A 24,858-nucleotide genomic window follows, 5' to 3' on the forward strand; every position below is an offset into this window, starting at 1 on the left:
AGGGTTTTTTGTGCTGTGAGAAGGGCTCATAAGACATTTTTGAAAAGTACACAAGGTACCTAAGTTTAATTTCTCTTCAATGGGATAATTTCATTAAATTGAAACTACAAATAAGTGGAAACAAAGAATTATGTGCTTTGTATTAATAAAGCTTTACTAACGGGGAAAAAAAAAGATACTATTTTTATTTTTTTAAATGAAAATGGAAGCTTAGGGTTTTACATTTCTTCTAGGGTGACAGATAGATAGTTCATTTTTTTATTATGCAAACAGATGAAAGACTAGCCCTTTTTATTAAGTAAGTTATAATTGGTTCCTGCAATTGATTCAAAACCAAAATCTGTTGGGTTTGCCTGTTGGACGTCAGTTGTAGAAGACCATGTGAATACATTAGACAGGTAAGAAATCCTATAGTAAAGTCAGTGGCAGAAATATGGTATGCAGCTTTACAGAAACATGTTAAAATCGATGGTAATAAACAAAAGGCAACAAAATTTTGTCTGAAATGACATTCTATTTAAAGCTGTATTGTCTCTTAATAGTGTGGAAAGCATTGAATGCTAGTTGGTCCATTAATTGCACAATATAGCTACTTAGTCTCTAAATAGAAACTACTTGAATGCTATTAGAGAATCAAAATTAAAAGAGGTGGGATCTCTAACAATGCAGAATAATATTCTTTATTCTTTTAGATGGCACAAGAAGCTTTTTCATGAGCTTTCAGTTATTAAAAAAAAAAAAGTTCTTTTTTTGTTGTTTGTTTGTTTTTTCCCCCTAGGGTTTATGTTATTCCTCTATTTTCCTAGTACATATATTCACTGCAGAGTGAACTTGCTCCTAACCATTTTCTTATCTATGTAAAAACCTTTCTTACTCACGCTTGGAAGGACTTTCAACTCATTCAACTACCTTGTCTGGGGCTGTAGTAAAAATACTTGCCTGATTTAGCTCACCAGAATTGCATGTTGACAATCATTCGGTTAGTTTCCTCAACTAACTTCCTGTCTCTAATCCCTAGAAACCTTTCCTTAGGTGGTTTTAACATCTGCAGTATTCCTCTCCATTACTAGATAACTTCCAGCAAGATTCAGTACTGAATCTTTGCTGATGCACCCGCATTTTTCATGAATAGCCAAAAATACAAACAAGCAGATACAAATGTGGAAGATGAATAATGATTGCTATTTTGTTGTGCTTTACACTTAACAGCATTCAAACTTCTATGCAAAGACATTAGTGTCATTTTACAAAAGAAGCAAAGAAGGTACAGAGCCTGATAGCAAGGCTGTGACGGGTCTGAAGGCAGACTCCTCTTCTCTTGGCTCACAAGCCAGCAGCCTAGCCAACGTCTCGAGGTAGTAGCTCCTAGCTGCTAACATCACTGTCAACCAAATAACCTCATATTAACTTGTGGTAGTATTTGTATACCTTAAATGGTCTCAGTAAGGAAAAATATCCTACCAGCTAGACAGTGACAGCATGAAAACCAGATTGCAAGAAGGAAATAAAGTAAAGCAGAGGCACCAGGGAGGTCTTTTAATCTACCAAAGAAATATACATGTATTTTAAAATAAATATTTTCAGTGTTCAGGGTGGTAGCCTTCCAAAGTCACTAAGTTAATTTTCATTGTAGTGAATGAATTTCCAGTTAGATAACTGGCATGCAGAGGTCTGAAAGAACTACTTCTGAAAGTGTATCTTTTTTGGGATGTCAAATACTTGCTCCTTAGTTTCCATTAGATTCTAAATCAATTTATTTAACTGGCTGATGTTTTTGGCTTTTGTGCGGAATTTCTGTTCGTATTACTGAGAGCCTAACTTAAAGACTTGAAGCAACACAGTTCAAATAAATAAATGAGGTCATTAGGGAAAAAGTCTTGATTATAAGAAAGTGAGGTGTGGTCCTGTGAGGAACTGGTCTTTACACTGACTGTTACTGGGAGTTGTTTATTTTAGCGAGAAGGCGTTGTTCTCATGAAGGATAACCTGAGCACATACTCTTCCTCTGTGTCTGCACAACTGCGGCCCTCCCCCTCCAGTGAAAGACTAGCATCTTGGTTGTGGGAAGGCAGTTCACTAAGAATCAGTGCCAGGAAAAAAAAAAAAAAAAAAAAAAGGATGAAAGCAGGAAAAAAAAAGTACCACTGACACAAACTGTTTCTATTCATGTTTGGGAAGCACATAGATGAGAAGAAAAGATAATTGGCTGAGAGAGAAAAATAAAAATGGTGTTTTCTTGCTTTACCTTCTATATTTAGAACACAATAGTGTTAATCAAGATATAATTATAAGCTATATCTATTAATACAAACAATAGAAGCCAATACAAAAGTAACAAAGAGTGAATCATTTATTTTTTTTCTAAGTGGGATTGTTCCTGTTCACAATTACTCTTGCATAGTGTGCTTCACTTGTAAAACTGCTTTTTCTGAGTGTCTTTATCAGGATTTCAGTTATTGATAATGGTCCAGATTCTTCCTTGAATTCCAGCCAAACAAGCCATTGACTTCAGGGAGGTTGCATGAAACTCAGAGGAACATTTGGCAGAATGCTTTGTACCCAAATTCCAGTGGTTAAAAAAGTCTGCTTGTTCATTTGATATGTTTATAAATGAAACACATAGGTCAGATTTTCAAAGGTCTGTGGAGCAATGGAGCTGAGTTAAATACCTGCTCACCTGGAAAAAAAAACACAACAACTCACAACTGCCCATGCAAGTGACTTGATTGCATGCCATTTGCCAGTGTATGCATGCAACTACATTTCTTTAAGGTATTTGTTAGGCTTATGTCCAGCTTTTGCAGTGTTGTTCTTTCAAATAACAATTAGCATCAGGAAATAATTTTCATTCTAGTTTTTGTTATCACGAATTTAAATAAACAAAGTGGTTCAGGGCTCTTTTCTAAATTTCCAGATATTTGGGTGTGCGGAGTTCTCTGCAGAGTCCTCCCCCGCCCTCACTGCATGCATTTCTGTTGCTTAGATATCTAGTTTTATTTCAGCAGCCACAGCTAGGCAGAGTAGCATCATTTATCACTATACAGAGTCTGTTTTAAGTTTTCTGTTTCTGTTCCAAATATAAATCTCTGGAATAGCGTAGTCTTGCATGCATCAGGCAGTTGTCCTACTGAAATAGCCCGCAATGGTCTTTCTCAGCATGCAGGGTCTTTGAAGATCAAATAAGAAAGGTCAGTCTTTAAGTAACTTAAGCAATGATGTTATCGTGAAAGGGTCAGAATTGGTCTAGCAGTCTTACAGGAGAGTGACTCGTGGGTCACCGACTACTGTGTTACAGGTTAGTTCTCTGGCTTCCATTGGTGGTGTTTACAACTGAAACTATCTATATTTATAGGCATTGTGACTCGAATGTCACATGCTGTCTTTGTACAGTATACTCTATTTTGGGAAGGATAGTGATTGATGTCCATAGCTTTGTCCAATATATCCAATACAGAGGTCAGTTTGCATTATGTTTCCCTTGCTTATTCCTTCTCTGTTCACATTTGTTACTTTATTAAAAAAAGCCCCAAACTCCTATTTCATGTGATGTATATACATTTAATGGCTCAATATTTGGATAGGTGGGAGTCAGCGTGTCTGTTTCCTAAGGAAATGTTGCATTGGGTAAACCAAAACTAATTTCACTCACAAATGATGCTTGTCGCTGGGATTAGAGCACAAGAGAGATAGAAGGAGATGTTTTCTAGGAGCATTTTGGGTGTGTGCACTAATGACTGAAAGAGAACAGTGAGGCACAACTGCTTGAATCTGGTAATTTAACACTATCCATTTCTGGGGTAGTCTTGGACAGAGTTCTGCATGAGTGAATCCTCAAGAAAGCTATGGTGTCTGATTTGACAGTGAATTAAATTTTTCTTAAAATATGCAAGATTTACAAAACATTTTAAATGCTATTTTTGCTTCCATTTTATAAAATTTATATTCACATATAAGCTTTTGAGTGTTTTTTGGAGCACTGTATCAAACATGAAGACTGTTTTGTAGAAAATATATCTTATGTTTTCCTGTAGCCCTGACCAACAGTGCAGTCTGAATTTGTAGTAATTATTTCTCAGTGTAATTGCTGAAATTTCTTTTTCATGAATTCTAAGGGTATGTAACAATCTGCTTTATAAATATGTATAAATAAATATATATGTCTTATATCACAGAGGCACTCAGAGGTTTTTAATTATGTCACTTTGTATGGCTATAGACATTTCAAAGCTCTCCTTTGTGCTCTCTGTTATAAACATATTTTATTTCTTTTGAAGTCTGTGTGATATACATACTAGCAATTAAAAACCCAGCTCAGGCTTTGAGACACAAGGTCTTCTTAATTAAAACTCAAACAAAAGCTACAAGCAAAAGCCCCACTATATGATTAAGGTCTAAAGTGTTATGATACATTAGAATCATTGTTAACTGCTAGGATTTAAAAAATCAATACACAGGAAAAGGGATCAACTGGTTCCAATTAGTGAAACCAATGAAAGTATCCAACAAAACATAACAAAACAACACAACCCAGAGCCCCTACACCCAAATCCTTAAGAAATTGGTCCTGATTAGAAATATACCACAGGCTATAAAGTTTTCTTGTAATGTATTTATTACCATGATCCAATGAAGTAATATGTTTAGCTCTAAGTTTTAGCTCTCTAAATCAGACATATATTTTTGTTTTGCCATTTCTCGGGTCACTGGCGTTTTGTGTAATGTGTTACAAAAGCTACATTTCCAGGCCTAACCTGGTCTTGTAAATTAAGTGGTACCTTGGTATTTGAATGACTGAATATTTCACAAGCTCTTTCAACAGTTAGTGTGTGCATAATATTTAGTCTGATTTATTTGAAGAAGGTAATCAATTAATATATACATATTATAGATTTATATATATATATATATATGTAGGTTAAACTTACCCAGAACCATTATATCTATTTATTTGGATTAAGATACTGTTATAATTATTTAGGCCAAACATATGAACTAGCTTAAACTATATGGTCCTACATCGTTTTCACTTTTCTTGCTGTAAATACTTCTTTCCAGATTCTAGATTTAAATAGACTTAGTTTAAGCTTTATACAGAGGGTACTTTTGTGGATATGAACAGGACTTCTCACTCTACATAGTGTTATTATTTAAATTAAAAAGGAAAACATTTTTATTGCTGTGGTCCTTTGGTCATAGAGTCATATTTCAGTGGCACCTATCACAATCAAGCCTGCTTCTAGTGTTAAAAATTATTGACTATTATGGTTTCTAGTTCTTAAAACTCCACAACTATAAATTACATTGTAATCAACCTTTCACATAAATCAAGTTATCCATAGTGTTGAATACATTTTATAAATAATATCAAGTAGGATGCATGCAGTATATTTGCAAGCACATGATGAATTTATTACTGCAATCATATATATAATATATATATATTTATCTTATTGGGGTATGTTTCTAAGACTAGCAATTCAAGACTCAATGTATGAACTATATTGCACTATATTGAAGTCAGTGGGGCAGCTCACTTATATGCTGTGTTCTGCGGAACTGTAGCTCAGATATTGTACTAAGAAATAGTATCAGCTATTCATGAGAAAAAGGGGTAGGAAGGATAATGATGCTTATTCTTCTTATTATAAGAATCTGGAAACAGCAAAATATTTACTGGACACATTAAGAAGACTGCTTCCTATAATTTTATCCATTCTTCAGTTGTACAAAGACTGACAAGAAAATTTATGGTGTTTATTTTCAAACACCATTTATTATTATTATTATTTTACAAAAAAATGATTGAATATAAACTAAAAATTACAAAAAGGTTTTATTCACTTTTTCTTCAAAAAATTGCCATTTTCTTTTGTCTATTTTTTAATGTGTATTTTCTTTTCTTTCTTTCTTTTTTTTTTTTTTTTTATAAAATCAGTAATTATTTTCTTTAATGAATCTGGTGTTTGTCACTGTAGTTGAAAGGTCTCTGTGTTGAAGAACCATGTCACACCACTTGTAACTGAAGACATCCTTTTCTGGTACTAGATGTCAATAGCAAATTTCCTTTAGAATCAAGCCCCAGCTTAGTTGCCAATGAAGATACTTCATTTTAGCAATATAAAACTCCAACTGCAGACAAATAAACTCCTTCATATATATTAAAAAAAAAAAAAAGGTAAAAAAAAAAAAAGTGCATTTGTAGGAGTTTGCAAGGCTAAAAGCAGAGTGGAATCTTTGTTTCTTTTTTCATTGTTTTGGTGGTTTGGGGTTTTTGTTGCTGTAGACCTGGCAAGCCAAATTCTAACAAATTAATGAATGTAAGCATTTATCTAGAATGATACACGGTACTAAAAGGCCTGAAGTTTTCTGATCAGTTTGGATTCTGGTTTAAGCAGTTTTATCACTGTAGGTTTATCACTTTTTTGTCACAGGAGTTTCATATTTAGGAAATCTGTTATTTAAGTGGTAGATATAAAACAGCATAACATGTTATACTGTTATGTTGTCTCTATAGCTACTGAGCAATCTGGGGAAAGGTGTAAGGAAAGGGCAAGCACAGAGTAATATTTCCTGAATGTACTCTTCCAGTTTCCCATGATCTTTGATTAATTACCACCCCTGATTCAGAGGTGGTACATTTGGGTTTAATGGCCCTTGATAGAATTATCGTCTATGAATACGTCCAATCAGTTTTGAACCTTTTAATTGACAGCTGGAATGTCAGTGGGGATAAGTCCAGCAGTTAGCAATATGCTGTATAAAGCAGTATGTCCATCTTTATGTTTGGACCTTGTAGGTGTCCCTTAGATCTTGTATTACAATGGCCAGGGAACTTTTGTTCCCTGTTCACCTTCTCTGTCATATTCCATTCACTTGTCTCTTCTCGTGGTTAGAAAGTGAAAAATACATTTATTTATCCCTTATGTGACAGCAGTTCTGCACTTTGATCACTCTCACCACTCTTCTCTGCACAAAGTATCCCTATTCTGAGCAACATCAACCTTTGGCACTGAATAATGAGAACCTTCACCTCCGTTGGGTGTATTAAACTCATTTTCTGAACGGGGAGTCTGTCTTGAAGTAGAGTCTTGACATGTGGATGTTGTGTGATAATGAGAGCATCCTGATGGAATCAAAGAGTATCGGATATTTTTTTCTTGACAGAGATAAAAATACCTTACTGGGAACTTCACAAACACTGTGGACCCAGAGGTGGCTCAGAAACGCCATCTATAAAACTTATGGGAAATGGGTTAGGACTAAGTAAAAATAAAGTACGAATACAATTGGAAAACTCACATGCAACTGAGAATAGAAAGAACATGAAGTGCAAATCAACAGAGCCACTGCCTCAAAAGCCTAAGCTCGGCGAGGAATAGAAGGAGAAATACAAAGAAGGTTGTCCTTGCCCTCTCTAAACAAATTGACCCTTTGGAAGAGGTCAACAGTATTTTGTACAGGAGGTCTTGATTTGTCTAACTGTGTCATCTCATTTCTGATCTGACCGATGACATATGACGGTTTTCTGCCAGGGGGCAGATCTAGCCAAACTGTGCTCATTTTCCTTGTTTTCACCTCACCCTGCTGACATTAAGGTGAGTCCAGCCTAGTCAACACCCTCTTGATCTAATTCATGATACCACCCCCCCCCCCCTTAAATATTGAGAACAATTCACTATTTCCTTTCTCTCTTTCCCCCTCCATTATTTATTTTAAAGTAAAATTGCTCTCTTTTCATGTTCGTACAACTTTTTTTCAGTTGTGGCATGACTTGCTAAGAGAGTAATTTTCAAACACACTAAAAAGATGAAGCCTCTTCAATTAATATGAATATGGAAATTACAAAGCAAATTAAGATAACTGTATTGAAACAATTTCCATAGGAAATTTGTCTGTACAGAGGAATGAGAAATTGAAATATATTAAGGAAATAATCTGCCCTGATTCCTGTAAATTCATAAATATGAGTATCATAGATATTACACTCTGTGTTAGTAAAATCACTAGATTTATACTCAGACACCTTGATCAGAAATGGTTCTTTATCATTATCTCTCATGCTGAAATCCTGTTATTATATAAATATTTGTTCTTAACCTTTTTTCTTTAAATTACTGGTAGTTTTACCCATATATTCCTAATATTTACCTTGGTATCAATATGAATTAAAGTTTAATATTAGTCACTTGGTCATAACTGTTCTTTAAGAGTTACACAAGATTAAGCTGAGACCTCTTCAAGAGCTGTTTAAAATCTGTTGCCCTGTAGATAGCAGTAATGAGAGGCTAACACACTCATGTCTGGAATGAATCCTCATGTCTATTAAGATTTGTTTGAATAGGTTTCCATCACAACAGGTGCACAATTATTTTATGAGTAAAATATTATCAGCCTTCCAAATTAGCCAGGGCAAAATGCAAGTTGTCTGATTAAATAATCAAACCCAATACTTAAAATGCACTTGATTTCCACAGGAATTTTAAGATGCTAAGTCCCAGTCTATCAGTGTAACTGTGATTGTTTGCAGCATGCAAGTAGCAGCTTGTAGAATATCCTGTTTGGTATGTTTTACATAATTCATCCTACATTATACAAGACAAAACTGCTAAAAACCCCCAACAAAACACAACATATAATAATAGGTTTTACTTTTAGTCAAACAATTTTAATCTACCAATGAAGGTATTATACTGTGGATTAAATCAGAAAAAAAGTGGGCCTTTAATGGAAAATAGTTTGAAAGTGTTCTGCATTCAATTAGGAGGCACATCAGTTTAGAAATACAAAACCCTGTGTTGTTTTTCAAATAATTTGGTTTATGAAGGGGGAGGGAAAAAAGGAAAATCCTCTGAATCTGAAGTGCAGCTTGCAGCATGGAGATCACATATGTCACCACTTATCGAATAGCTCAGTTAAATACAGCAACCCAGAGACCCAAGAAATGGGTAAAATCTGAAACAGTAGGCTCACCATGAATGGAAAACTTAGCAGTTCAGCTGTCAGACACAAATTATATACAGGTAACTTTGTTTTCCTATCTGAATCTGTTTGTCTATCAAGGAATGCTATGAATCAGGAGATGGGATCTCAAATACAAAACCACAAACTCAGAGACAGCATCTGGAGGAGCTCCAAGCCACAAAAATTAGGGAAGAAGCACAGAGGGAACAAAAACTGTGAATGCGTGCATGGATTCTGCCTTCTATATACATTGAATTTAAATAATTGTGTTGATACATCAGTAATAATAATTGCTGATAAAAATTATAGTCCTTATTTTGGGCAGCAATATGTTTTACTAAATGTGAAATTAAATGCAATTTATATTAATTAGAGATAATATGAAAGTATGTAAGTGGTTGACATTTCCGACATTTTTGAACATATCACTATATGTGAAGATACATCTTTTGCATTTGTTTTGACTTGGAAATACTGGAGACTTGGAAATACTGTAGACTGATATATGGTCCCAATATGTTCTGTTGAAATAACAACACAGTTCTAACCTCTAAGATCAGAAAATTTTTTAAAGACAAGTTTCACCATACTTTGAAATTTAGTTACGAGATTTTGTTGTCGACGTACCTATTTTCAAGACAAGTTTAGTTCTATCTGGGAGCTGGAATACAGTCTTATGACAGGTACTATAACAAAATCCACTGTTAAAAAGCAGGTGTTGAAGCTGCAGAATTCAGAAGGCAATGTAGTGTATACAGACCTTTTACTTAGGCTTGCAAAACTTAAGATTTTTTTTTTTAAATGTGGGAAAACTTGAAAGACTTCAAGTTTTGATTGGTAACATCAAAGCGATACAATCAGAGGCTTACTGAGGAAGGTAAAGAAAATGAAATGAAAATAACTGTTACGTGGCTTATTTTTTTATTTTTATTTTTTATTAAGATCCATTAAGAATCATAGAATTCCTTTTAACTTTTAACTGAAAGAAGTTTTCCTGTTCTCTGCTTTACTGTGGTGCCAGGATCCATTTGCCTACGTATTCTCAAGATTCAGCAACAGTAATGGGATGTCTGTGGATTTTCTTTTAGGGGCTCCTGGTAAAGTGAGAGATACCACCTCTGGATGCATTTGTAAATTAATTAACCCTTTCTCTATTTTTTGTTTTCTTCACCTCCCAAGGCTTTTTATGGTGTTATTTTGTGTCTCTTAGCCACAGATGAGGGTGCCCACTTCTGAAATTTAATGATTTTTCTAAAAAGAATCAAGTTACATTCAAGATTACTTTTCAAGATAACAGTGATTGACAGAAGGCCTTTGGGTCTCTCTAGATACTCTCAGATAACATACCACACCATCAGACAAATATGAAAACTGGTGCTAAGAGCTGGTTGTGCTTGGGCCATAATAATTCTCAGTTTGTTGACCTGGGAAAATTGTAGTCAGCCTCATAGCTGTAGTTAGTTGACTTCACGGATAGGTGAGTCTCTTCTCTTACATTGCCTATATCTGTTTCCCTCAATGTGTATTGTGCTAACAGGAAGAAAAAGCAGTTCTTTTCTGAATTACGGCTGCAACTTCTAAAAAGGGTATGGTGATAATCAGTGAATCACTGGAGGCAAAATATGGGTGCTAATTACATGTCAGCTTAATCTGCTATAGGAAATTTTCGTTATGACAGCTATGTCTGTGTAAAATGTCTGAATGCTTTAAACACATAGAAATTAATATAAAGTTCAAGTTTGGAAGTGATGGAAAACTGAAGATCTATGTAACTAAAATGAATATTGTTTAACTTATTTTGATGAAATAGTCTTCCCAAAGGAGAAAATATATTCCTTGCAATAGGCACACGCCAACTCTTGCAGCATGATCTGTGAAAAGAAGAATGCTCTTTACTGATCAAAGTCAGATCTTGTAGACCAGCTGGCATTGCCAGCGTCAGGGCTGGGAGCACTGCTGCTCTCTGAAAGGGTAAGATTTATAGAGTCGGTTACTGTTATGGTCCTTAACAGCTCTGAGAGCTCTGTGTATGTTATATATAATGTTATATATATATATATATGTATATATATATGAAATGAAGCTAACATGCCATTTTTCATTGGAGCTCTTAAAGAGTTACTTTTCTGTTATTCATGAACTGCGGATATATGACACTTGTTTATTGTTCTTGACTGACAGACAGAAAATGGTTAAACGATATTGTGAGAATTAGAAGGTTAGCTGGTAAACGAGGTAATGATTTTGCCATGTGTACTTTTACAGGCTTTTCCAGGAGAACTTTTTCTGGTCAGTGTTAGCTATGTTATAGTAGGTGTTTAGAAGTTGAACAGTTGATTGAGCAATTGAGAAAGTCACCCTTCTTAAAGTACATACAGAGAATTAATACCTAAAGCAATACTGAGTACTTGAGTTAGTAGAAAAATATATATATCTGGGAGATAAATTTTGAATAAGCGTGTGTGGGTGTTGCCTTATTAAATGCATTTTCCGTATTGTCTTTAAACATCAAATTCATCCTCTTCTGCTAGCTGGTCTTCTCAGATAGACTTTTGTCAGTATATGTTGAGTCCATGAGATAAACTGAAGGCTTACTGCATGCTTAGCTGATGAGACACAGCATTTAATGTGCACAAGAACAGGAAAAAACCCTCATTTTTGCTGTTAAATACCAAGCCAATAATGAAAGAGCTCCAGGAAAGAATTTTAAAATTTGAAAATGAATGCAGTCCTTGATACCTTGAAGTTATCAAAGTACTAATGAGCTCTAGGAGGTAATATCTAAATACTTAAGGTCTTTCTGCAGTTTTTCAACAGTACTTCAATTTATGACTATATTTATTTTGATACCCTGGAATTATGATGATAACATAATGTATTGATGGGTATATGTTAGAAGCAGCTGTAAGGGTTCAGTTGAAACCCTTTTTATGCTAAAACTCAAAGTGAGTAACTAGAAATTTTGACTGAAGCATCAGCCTTAAGCCTCAGTATATACATCTTCACACAGATACAGATTCTCTTATCCACTAGCTGATGTAGATCACAAGAGCAAATGAAACTACCTTTATGTTAATAAAAGAAAGTTGATTGATCCATAGGTATGAATTCCCATACAAGGAAAACATTTTAATGAAAAGTAATCAAATACTGTGTCTGAAGGGCTAGAAGTGCTACCCAAGAACTCAGAGAAAAAAGGACAAATATTTTATATAAAGAGGACAAAACAGCCAAACATCCATTTGACTCCATCAGTAGTCATGAATGGACATGCAAGAACAAGAAAAAAAAACAGAGGGAGCATATATAATACTTTCGCACTAACATTATCCCAGCCTCTGGCTATTTTCAGTTCAAGGGATCACTCTGCTGGGTCTCTTCCCCCTTCCAAATCCTTGTCCTGTCTCCCCTTGAGCTTAAAGAAACTCTTCAAACCCACAGCATCTTTTAGGAAGATATTCCATGGCTCTGGGTCCACTGGGTGAAAATACGCTGAGAACTTTTTCTGGTGACGTTGTATAATTTAGACACATCTATCACCTGAATAAGACATCACCTGAGTAATGGGTAATAGATGCTTAATGTCTTTTTGAAAACACAGCCAGAGACCTATCCATAATAGTAAGACTTAAATCCATTTGAATACCTTTCCCAGAGAAAACTAAGGTCCAAGAAACACGTATTTGTCCAAGAAACTTGGATGTATCTATGAGATCTTCTCAGATGCTGTCAGTTTTAAATCTTGATGCATATTTAAAATTCAGAGAGCACAAATGACCATAAAAGAAATTGCTTAAGTGAAAAATTATTTTGCAGTCATAATTAGCCTTCATCTTAGTTGACAGTATCTCAGCATCAGAGGTACACTGATGTAACTGCTTAGAAACCTGTCACAAACATTGGTTTGAGTTGCAATGGGTATGTTGCTTGGGACATAAATCTTTTTTTCACTTTTTTTTTTTTTTTTTTTTTTTTAATGGGACACTTAAAAGGAAGATGATTAACTTTCAGACAACTTGAGAGAAGTCTCCATAGAAATGTTTTCTTGCTTCTGTTTTTAGTTTTAGTGCCTTGTTAAGAAGGAAAAATAATCATGGAATTGTGGTCACTGTAGAAATAAAGTAACAAAAATACAACTTGGACAGATTTTTATTGTTGTAAGGAGAGAGCAACAATTAGGGGATCCTGATTTCTTAAATATATCCCAGGACTATTTATAATGCAATGAATTTGAATGCTGTGATAATGGAATTCAGAAACCTCCTGATGTGTTTCCAACATACAGTCAATGCTTCAAGTTTTTTTCTGAATTATCTTTAGATTGTGCCTAAAGTTCAGGCCTTTGAATAGTAAATTACATTAAGGCTTTGGAATAATCAGTATTTATGTTTTCTTTCTGACTTACCCTGCCAGAGTTGTAGAATACGTATATATTTATAGGTATATAAGTGCAATGAAATAACATGATACTGCATTCTGGTTTGGGACTGTGAAGAGTTTCATTACCAGTGATTCTGTAGTGAAGGGTTGTGTTAAATGTTTTGGTTTGTGATCAGCTAGGTATTCAAATAAATTGAATTAAGAAAATTTCCAACTGTACTTTCAGTTGCTTCTAAGAAACATCTGGCTAAACATACTCATGCTTGTGGTTAGAGTATAATTATACCAGAACACTGTTAGAATATGGGTGGAACTTCAGTCTGTAAATGTAGGCCACCTTTTTTGTGCTCTGGTTAATGCGATTTAGGAGGTTTTTTTCTGCAGTTAGAAAACTGGATTGATAATTTGGTAGTGTATTTCATAGGACCACAACAAGCTTTTAATAGAAATCTAATTTGTTCTAGCATGGGTTCATATTTATTTATTTATTTATTTTTCTTGCCTTTTTTTTTTTTTTTTTTTTTAAATTAAATCGTGAGGGAGCAACAAGCATTGTTTCCTTCTTTGGTTTTTGTTTCTCGTACCCATACGGAGAGACTGTGGTTATTACAAAAGATAAGATAATTCATAATTGTAGCATTAATATGCTCTGCTAAATGGGTATATTTATAATATAAAATAATGGTAAATTTAAAATAATGGTAAATATTTAAAATAATATTCAGATTTACAAGCCTGAAGCTTCTAGTTTTGACCACCTAATACAATTTTTAATGAGCATATCAATGGACCTGTTTCAAAGCCCACTGAAATCAGTGTAAATCCTTCAACTGACTTCTGTGGGCACATTCTAGATGTATAAAATGTTGTTGCTTTTCCATACATATCAAAGGCTTTTGACTAAATTGTCTCTTCTCAGATGAAGTAGGAAGTTTCTTCTTTACAGCTTCCATGATAGACAGGGTATGCTAATGTCCTTGTTTTGCAATAAACTTTGCTTCTTCATTACTTATCACCAGAGGCAATAAAAATCTTCAGAGGCAAATATAAGTTTTTCATTGATATACTTGTTTGTATTTGTAAGACATGAAAGATGAACATGTAATTAAGATCAAAATTAAAATTTATATTTAAAGTATATAAATCTTGCAGTACTAATACTCATATTTAGACATTTCTGAGTGGTGTAGCTAATAACTTCTAACTAAAATCTCATGGAAGTAACTTATTTAACAAGATGTAGAAAGTAACAGCAACATCATAAGTCAGAATACATTTCACAGGGGCACATCTTCTCTCGCATGTATATTGGGCATTCTGGATACAGTAGAAAAAATGCATTATGTTACAGGTTATAACTCATAAACCCAAAATAGGTTATAGTTTTGTGTATAGGTAGAGAGGCAAGATTACTAAAGTGTTTTGGAGTGGGCTCCTCATAGGTAAATCTATTTACCTTTTTATAAAAATGCTGCAGTGGCATCTATGGAAAGGGTCTTGTCCATTCTTGCACCCACAGAGAAATGGATTAATTCCTGTCCTTGTTGCCATGGACTTCCTATGACACAGATGCCCAGGTTATATACAAGGCACTACAACATCCTTCTGGAAACTAAATCAGCACCACGAGAGCATACAGTGATGATTTTTTTTTTTAAATTTATTTTTTCACCTGATTTGCAGGTGTCCAACTGCAGTAGTACAGAAAAGCTGAATGGACTTCATTTGTCACCTTTTCTTACCATCACCCCACAAACACATTCACAGATATTACAGTGCAGAATGCTCCTCACTATTTAAAGAGAAGAATCGTGTTATTTCTGAAAACACTGCAACAAAAAGCAGAAAAAACACTATTAGGATGTTTTTAATAGCTTGCTGATTAAAATGGGAAACTTAATAAAAACATGTGATTCTTTTTCATCTTTATTATTAATCTGTAGTTGAGACAATGTGAAAAGACTGAAAAAAAACAAGGAAAAACTTCTTTTACATCATGAACATTTTCTATGAAAGACAAATAGCAGCTAAAGAAATCGCAAGTAACTAAGTCCTGTTATGCAGGAAAATTAATGTCATCTAATTCATTTGAGCTATGCTCATCAGATGAGATATTAAACTAACTTCCTCTAAACTCAGCTTCCTTCCAGACATTTTTATGAGTGTACATATACAATTCTCTTTCCAGAATAAGATTATTAGAACAGATATTCAGTTCATCCGTGTGATTGAAGATACAAGTTTTAATTGGAGAGTTCTTTCTTCCCAAAAAGTGCTTTTTTACACTTGCACTGCAACAGGAAGAAATACTAGTTTAAAAAGAATGAAAAATTGTATAGATCACTTGGAATTGTATCATGTTTACATAATAAAAAAATAAGACTCATTTTGAAGAGTAGCATGGTACCCAGAAATCACTTGTTAAACTTAAAATTGAATATGGAAACAAAATGATTTTTATCCAGCTGTGCTCTGTTATGAAAGAACAATCAATGAAATGGAGCAATTTTAAAATCAGTCCTGAACTCTCCATTTACATTTTTTTCTTCAGCAGACTCCTAATCTTTGCGTGTTCGTTGATAAGATCCTACTTATTCCACGCTGTCATCAGTTGTGACTCTCAACATTGTAATTCCAAAGGAGACACTACCTATGATTATATATAAGCAAAACATAATATCTTCATTTCATATATAAAATAGGAAGGTACAAAAAAGTATCTTTCTCACACCTTTTACAGCAGCATATAATATGAATAACAGAGATGGCTTAGCATTCACATGTCAGACCATCCCTCCCTCCTCATCAAGGCACAGGTGCAAATATTCAACTAGAACTAAAATAGTTTTTCTTATTTTCTGTAAATGAAGGCTAGGTTTTTTTCCATTGATTTCAAATATCAAAAATGATACGTAACTAAATTAAGATACAGTGCTACTGCTAGTGCAGTAGACCTCTGTTCAGTAAATTTTGTGAGTCAGAAGAAGAAAAAAAAAAAAAGAAAAAAAGAATGCACAATCCAGAAAGGATAATAAAATTGTTAAGGGCAAAATGCCATTGTGTTGGAATTCCTCGGAAGCTGAGATACCAAGCAGGGCAGTATTCCTCTGCTTAAGCACCTCCTAATTCTCAGTTTCACATTAAGCTATGAGCTGCTCATGGAGAGAGTCAAGAATTTCATAAGAAAGAGTATTTAGAAATTCTAATACTGTGTACAGTTGTGTATGTCATCCTCAAATGATACTGTCAGGACAAAGTATTCTCAAACCTAAGCGTGCTATGGAAGATATGTATATTTAGAGACTTCCTTACTAACATTTCTACATACAGTGAATTGCGTAGAAACTGAAAAATAATAACATTTTTCCATAATGTTCAGTGATAAGATATTTGGCATTTTTAATTTAACATATATGCTATTCATTTCTAATAACCACAAAAGTCAGCCAAAGCTGATGGAAGGATTCGTGTGATTTGAGTCATGTTCACAGATAAAATAATGGGTAAAGTGAAGCTTGACTTGCTGTGTATGGTTTATATGGACACATTGCATTCACAGGAATGTCTTGATCAGTTTCATATTGTTGAGAATGAAGGGTATTTCTACTGAAATGTATGGAGCTACAAATATTTGTTAAATAATGTGAAAAGACAATTAGTCCCAATGAGTTGCTAGTTCCATTGTAATGAACAGGCACTGTGAACATCATTGGTTTTGAAGTACTTGATTTTTTCTAATATTCAGTATTTGTGGTCCAGTCTTTAGAAGAAGAAACATTGAATATTTCCATTTCGCTGTGATACTTCCCCTGTTTTCTTTTGTGAGGACTTAAAGCACTATAGGACTATTGAGTTGGGCTAATTGTACAGCCCTTGCAATGAGAAATATTACAGGATTTAACTTTCGGACCTTTTCTATAACTCTCATATGAACTTGAGAAAGACATAACATTCTTTTTGTGCTTAATCTGTGTTCTCCGAAAGTAAAAGGTGAACCAATCTTGTGCTATTTTGACTTAAGATATTAACATCCACAAAAACAAACAAACAAAGAACCAATGGTAAACATGTTGCACAGAGAAGATTCTTGTCTGAAAAGTTTACTCCTACTGTGCATGATGTCTTTCTGCCATCCTTATTGACACAGTTTCTGGCATAGAACCACAGAATGGTTTGGATTGGAAGGGAGCTTAAAGCCCACTCAGTTCCAACCCCCTGCCACAGGCAGGGACAGCTCCCACTAGAGCAGTTTGCTCAAAGCCCCATCCAGCCTGGCCTTGAGCACTTTCAGGGATGGGGCATCCACAGCTTCTCTGGGCAGGCTGTGCCAGTGCTTCACCAACCTCATAGTAAAGAATTTTTTCCTTATATCTAATTTAAACCTACCCTCTTCTAGTTTAAAACTGTTACCCCTTGTCCCTTCGCTGCACTCTGTTTTTCTATAGAAGAGGAAATGTTATACAATTGCATGACTGGGTTAGGTTTTCTGTTTATCAATTCTTTTCACTTCCAATATACCTCCTTTACCTTTTGAATATATATTCACTTAATATCCTATTTCCTTCTGTTCTATGGCCCACAAATACAGTTCGGAATCCTTACTGTTCCTATCCTTAGAGTAACCCTGCTTCCCAAGCTAAGGAAGCTCTGTCAACTGTAGTTAAATGGGAAAAACCTGAAAGTGAAGGTCAGGAATTTTTTTCAACTCTCAAGTCCTGAGTGAGTACCTTAAATAAATAGACTAGCTTTCTTCCTCCCTTGCTTGTAAAGGTTTTTCTTTATAAAGCATTGGAATTGAGAGTTAGAGTCAATAATATTAATAATAATAAAACAAGTTTTGCTCTCTGTACAACACCACCATGTTCATTTTATTTTGGAGTGCTATGCCCTGGGCTACAGCCTTCTCAGTTAACAAAATAAAACTATTCATTTTTCCTTTCTCTTTACATCATCTTTTAGTGTTTATATCACTGTACAGATTACTCACAGCCTGTGGCCTCTGCTGTATCATTATATTCTATTTCAGCAAGAACAGGTTGGCTGTGAGTTTTTAGTTGGAATGTATAATATGTATTTCCCTGTTTATATGCACTATTATCACATTTTTCCCCACATAGGGTCTTAACAGATATTATTGAGTATATATGAAGCATTTCTAAAACCACTCAAACACTAAAACATTCATAACTGAATCTCTACTTGCTGCTGAAAAACCCTAGGAATAATTGATTTGAAAAATTGTCTTCCACATGCACATGCATGAATTAACACTTAATATGTACTTTCTGGTGTTCTTTAGAATATAAGATGACAAGTGAAATTGGAGAATCAACCCAAGAAAGTGGCAAAAGTCTTTTTTTTTTTTTTTTTTTTTTTTTTTTGAGCAGTTTTAAAATAGGATCGGGTATATGGTTTAGTACCAGAATCTCTAAGCATAGTTAAAGTCCTCCAATGCTTATTTCAGATACAGGTCTTCTTTTTTATGTGTGTGAAAGAAAGAGTGAGAAGTCCAATCGATTTGTTGAAATTCTGCTTTTTCCTTGGGAGCCGTCTTGGAGGAGGGGGAGGCTGAAGTTCTGGATAACATCACATTCTTTCATGCATTCCTGAAGCGGATTACATTTTAGGACTCTACTGTGGATTTAGCACATCCCTAAAAATGGGGCAAGGCATCATTGTGCTGCTCTGTGAACTGACCAGAAATTGTTCAATCCGGTCCTATACCTAGCAGAGATTATTTTGACAGTTTTGGACCTGTTTGGTAATAACATAAATAGTTTATGCTAATCCGGTTACTGCAGCATTTTCTCTTGAATGTGCTGGTTTAGTTTGGTTAGAGCTGTTGTGAAAAACAGTCAAGCAAAAGAATCTGCACGTATGAGGTATTTGTCAGGAAACACCTGAGAATTGCTACAAAATGATGTCAGAACAAAAAGCCCAGTGAACACATAATAGCAATCAATAAACAAATAAATGAAGGAGGGGTGGGGAAGCACAAAATAAGCACTTGAAGTGCGGTGGATTTGAAACTAGGACAAATCCTGCAGATCATCAGTTAAGCATATTCATCCTCGTCATAAACATGAGATGCTTTGTCATAACTCAAGCCATTTTTTGTTTCTCTGAATCTGACAAACAGATTTTGCTCTATAGCCCATTTTCAGTCCCTCATAACATTAATTCCCGTTATTGTTTGTGGACATAGGGTATTATTTTTTCCTTGCTGAAAGCTTAAAAAACAGACTCGTTTTGCAATGAAAAAGGGGGGTGGATCTCGTACCTCCCCAAGAGAACCTATCCGGTGTGGTTTGCATGCTGGACATGTTTGCTGTGCTGCCTTCTGCGCTGGGATGCTACAAAGCACAATGGGAAGCATTTAGACAACTTTTTATTGACTAAGGACTGGACAGTAGCATATGGGAACATCAACAATTGCTAACTGATCATGAAATAAAGAAATTCCAGTATTCTAATGTTATAAAAAGAAGGGGAAAAAAAAGTCATTCAGAACTTAGTCATATTGGTTCAGCTGTTGTAACCAAAGACTGATAAGATAATAGAGGTCTTTGTGGCTGTTTTCTACTGAAATGCTTTATCTTTATGATGCACTTGGGGCCCTTTAGAGTGGAAAGCTTTTTAAACTGCTATTGGAGTTAGAACTCAAATTAGATGCTATTGCAATGGCAAGGGGGCTCCTTAGTCAGGCAGCCCTCACAAAGTGACTTTTATCTCCGAAGCCCTTCCATTAGATTGTTACTTTCTTCTGTTTTCCCTGTTTATTTTTGTTGACTTTCACTGCCCTATTTTGTGGCATTTAAAAGGTGACCCAATCAAAAAAGGGTAAATGCTAAATGCTGGACAGAGCCTGTGAAGTAGAGACATCACAGCCTATCTGATGTGTGCTGCAGACTGCCGTGTTAGACAGAATGGTTTAACCAGGTTATCTCTGGGCAGCCAAGATCAAATACACTTTCTTTTAAGGCTAGCATTGTGTTTTTGCTTTCTTCTCAAACAATGTCCATTAAAAAACACACACACGCACACACACACACACACAAAAAAGCAGGAATTGATTTATAAAGGCTTTTTTTTTTTTTTTTTTTTTTTTTTTTTACTTTTTTAAAGCTGAAATTGCTTAACTTGATTCAAAATCATTTTTGATTGTTGGTTGAATTACTTTGGTTGATGATACTTTGGAACTGTAGTTATGTGATTTAAAGCTCTTCTTTGTTTCTGGCAAAGTCTGCGCTTCTCTCTTCTATTACTTTCTTTTGATTTCATAAAAGTCACGCTGTATTCATTCTAAAAACATAACAAGAATAATAGTTTGTGATTTATTAATTTGTTTTTCCTGTAGGTATGTGGGACCAAAGCTAGTTTAGATTCAACACATAAACAAGGATGATATTTTTAATGCTTTACACTCATCACAGAATTCAAGAGAACCGATAATACTTTGCAGCTGTGTGGAGATCCTGTGTAAAGATCCCAAAGCCCTTCAGAAACATCAGCTAACCAGGCATAAAAACCTCTGACTGGTAGTGTTTTACTCTGGGTACATGTCGGGAAAGTAAGGCAAGCACATTCAGGAACCCACAGTAATTTAGTGTCACAGATAATAATCCAACTTCAGCAAGCTTTGGATCAGACCTATAAATTTTTGGCTTATTTATGACTCCATTATTCTGTCTTTTATTCATTTGATAGAATATGTGGTTTTATCTTGTTTTCTTTTGCTGAGTGTCAAAGAGATTAGTTTAAATTATACTATGTAAGTCTAGAAGTGTATTTTTTGTTATTCCTGCTTATTTTTTCCCTTACCAGCAGTTATTACGCTGCTTCTATCTTGTGACAACTTGCCACAAGGACAGTTCCAAATTTAACACTGAAAAGCCTCCTGTGTTTGTTGACATGCAGACTCATTGGTATATCTGAATATAGTCTGAATATACAGTAAGAGGTAATACGAATGTTGCAAGGTGGTAAACCAGGGGCAAATGTAGGAACTATAGTTATATTCTGCGTCTATAGTTACAGGACAGCAGATTTTAAATCTTTGAAACACTTAAAGAAATCTAGGTAGAGAAAATGCAAGGTGATACTTCTGATTTTTATTAAATGCATTTTATTATATGATGCATGATGATCTTCCTATTCCTTTGTGTACCAGAAATAATGTGGTATTATGATCAATTCTATAAGGTAGATCTTTTGTCACAGAGAGAGTTCTTTCTAAATGTAATTTTAGACCACAAGTTGAACTCTTCTTTCTTTTTCAGTAGATTTATAGCTACTTTTTTATTTTCTTAGTCCTGGTTAGATTGACCTATGACCAGAATTTCTCAAAAGTTCTCTTTGATGCCTTAGTTCTGTTCAATCTGACCATTTTATCTCAATTTGTGCTCCAATCTGGAGGGGGGGAAAAAAAGGTAAAACAATAAGCACAAAATGAAAAATTAACATAGTACTGCAATAAAATTATTTTTTGAACTTTGATAATAAGCAAAAAGTCAGGGATATATATATCTAAAAGACTATCACAAATAAAAAATATTTTAATGAACTTTCATGGCAATAATTGTAATATTTTCATTACCAAAAAAAAAGTCCTTAAACACTATCGACTTCCCACCAACACTTCAAATTTTAAATACTGCTGGTAAAGGGAGTCAATGGATCAAATTCAGTATATCTGAAGTCACTGAAATAAAGGTCCCTAAGAAAAATGTGTCAATTTTAAAGGTCTTTCCTAACTGAGGACCATTTTGTGATAGAGCCAAAGGTTAATAAAATCAGTAGTGAATGTAGCAATTTTACAGATAAGCTATTCACAACAAGTGTAGTTACTTGAATAAAAAGCTAATTCAGTTCTAAAATGCCACATGCAGTAGCAGTGAATAGCTGCTTTTAGGTGCTTTCTGGAGGAGGATAAAATACAGAATCACAGCACTCTTCTTTTCCAGCATCCCTGGCTGCCTGTAAATTGCTGTGAATGGGACTGTAGGCTGACAGGCTCTATTAAGACAAACTGCCTTTCTCATCGGAGAGATAAAATAAATCAGGTGTTTAGTCAAATTAAAATACTTCAGATGGAGCAGGCCCTGGGGAGCACTGATCCACCTGACAAATCTGAGAGAAACTCAAGACAGATGTGTTTTGGGGATAAGGAAGACCCCATGGAAAAAAAATGCACTGCTGTCTTTGGAGTAGGAGAATAGGATTAGAGCAGAAAAGAGAGCTGTGATATATAATATTTTATGGACGCTGGCATATTTACTGTATATTTTTTTTACTAAGCTTTTTGTTTTATCTGTTTTTATGGCAAATACATTTTACAGAGAGCTGTATTTTTATTTTATTTATAGATATTTTTTAGTCAGCACAAAAAGTTTATTTACTGGTAATGAGTTTAGGAATCTCGTTGCTTGCTGCAGTAAGTGGATGCAAAACAGATGATGATGGCACACAGCTACTGATGACCTCTCTTGGCCCAGCCAGATCAGCTCAATCTGGTCCGCATTCTGAGCAAGTTGGTTTTTATTGGTATTTAAACTGTAAAATAATGGTTGGGATTTTCCACTCTAAAATTAAATTATACCTCCCCCTACACTCCTCGTACAACGACTTTCTGCATCTTACGCTGTTTCTTGTCTTGAGCAGTGTTCGGTTAGGTGTCCTGCAGCTTCGTGGAGGTCTCATTATTTTCCAGGAGCACAGTGTACATTTTGTGGTCATCAGTTCTATCCTGTTGTTGGATTACACAGCACAGCACAAATTAAAGAGTAGAGTATTTTAAATGGGGTCATTCATTTTAGATGTGTTTCTCTGAGGGGGAAAAAAAGAAAAAGAAAGAAAAACAATTGCTATGACTTCCTGGCTAAGAACAGTAATTTCTGCCCACTTTTGTATAAAATTAAAAACAAAAAAGAAAAGAAAAATAAATGACCTTATAAATTTGCTGCAACTGTATCAAACAGTTTTAACTAATCATAACAAAACAATAAAATTTAATTGCTTTAGCAGGCACTCTGTGGTAGCTTTTTACTCATATTATTAAGCAAGTACAGAGTATACTGAATAATATGGAAGCAGAGCAGGAGACTAATATCTGCTTTGGGTGTGTAAAATATTTTATGACTGTAAGAGATCAGGGGTCTGCATTGCAATGCCAAAGCTGCTTGACAGATGTGGAAGTCTCGAGCTGTGGTTTCCCAGGTGGCAGTGAATGGCAATAAGTATCATTTGAGGCAGCAGGTTGCTTCCTATTGGCTTTCTAAAATAGGTGGAGTGATTGATCTCTTCCCGTCATGATGGGCAAATGGTTTTTCTTTGGCAGAAGTCTTTTATCTGTAAATATAAATTTGAGTATACAATAACATATTCCAAAGCAGCTAAATAACCTTTGATCCGTGGTGCAAAATACCCAAGACTGAATCATGTTGGAGTTTAGGAGGGTTAATGTAAGTCTATACAGAAGTCGCAGGTAATTGAGCTGATGTCAACAGCACGGAGCTCAGTGTAAGCTAATGGATCCTGGCAAGGCAGTACAGTACTTCCAGCGCAAACATTTTCCTGGCCACGTACCTGCCTAAGCTTACTTTAAAATCCTTTTTTAATTTTAATTTTCTTTTGAAACAGCCTTTTGCAGAGAACTCTTACTGTTTCAGCTGTGCATCTCGCACTAAGGTTTTGCAGTAAGTTTGATTAGTGATGTTCTTCAGATTTACCTTCATGCCTCCATCATATTTCTAGGGACTAAGAAAATTGCTAGCCACCCCTAAAACTTTTACTGCAGCACGAGAAGTTTTTTGTGTTTCTTTGTCAGGGGCCTGTGTCACGTGCATACTAAGACAAGATCTGGCATTACAGAGCACTGAAATATCAGTTTCTTTTAAAACTAGGGTAGTTAATAGTGCGTAAAAGATGGAATATTTTCAGTACTTTCTGTTGTAAAATGAAGTTTGGTACTGTATAGAAAAACAGGTACGTTTTGTATCTGGGAGTTTGCTTTGTTTAGAGTGAATGACTTAAACCATGCAGTTGATAGAAAGCAAATGCAGACAGAGATTTTCTTGTATGACGCTTGTACAAGTGAAAGTCTAAGAGTAATAAAGATGCTGTCATAGTGCGATGTAAGTGGTAGAGCATCTTGGGTTTGTGACCTGGCAAGAGTCTGTTTTGTTTTTCCTCTCCTTATGAAACCTGTCAACCTCTTTCTTCTCTTCCCTAGAAGATACCCATCTTACTCCTGGGAAGAAGGTGGAGTCATAATTTTGGTGACAGTTTCTCCATTCCCTCCCAGGTCCTGTTCCTCACACATTTTCTTCCTCTTTAGAAAGCCCAGTGACTTCTTAATCACAATCCCCTGTTGTGAATGGAGGAAAGGAAGGATGCTAGTCCCCTCTCTCTAATGCCATTTCTCATGTCATTGTGGCAGGACTACCTGATTTGGTTAGCTTCTTCTCTAACTCGTGGTTCTTCCGTACAACATGCAATCGTTTTGTTTATTTATCCCAT

At 35.0% G+C, this 24,858-nt stretch overlaps 1 protein-coding gene across 11 annotated transcripts in view; it reads left to right on the forward strand.

The window, feature by feature from the left end:
* SOX6 (SRY-box transcription factor 6) overlaps positions 1-24,858 on the forward strand; it is a 382,586-nt gene that overhangs the window by 205,011 nt on the left and 152,717 nt on the right. The gene's annotated exons all lie outside the window — the stretch shown is intronic.

The sequence above is a fragment of the Aythya marila genome (genome assembly GCF_965140915.1).
Source record: "Aythya marila genome assembly, chromosome: 5".
Lineage (NCBI taxonomy): Eukaryota > Metazoa > Chordata > Aves > Anseriformes > Anatidae > Aythya > Aythya marila.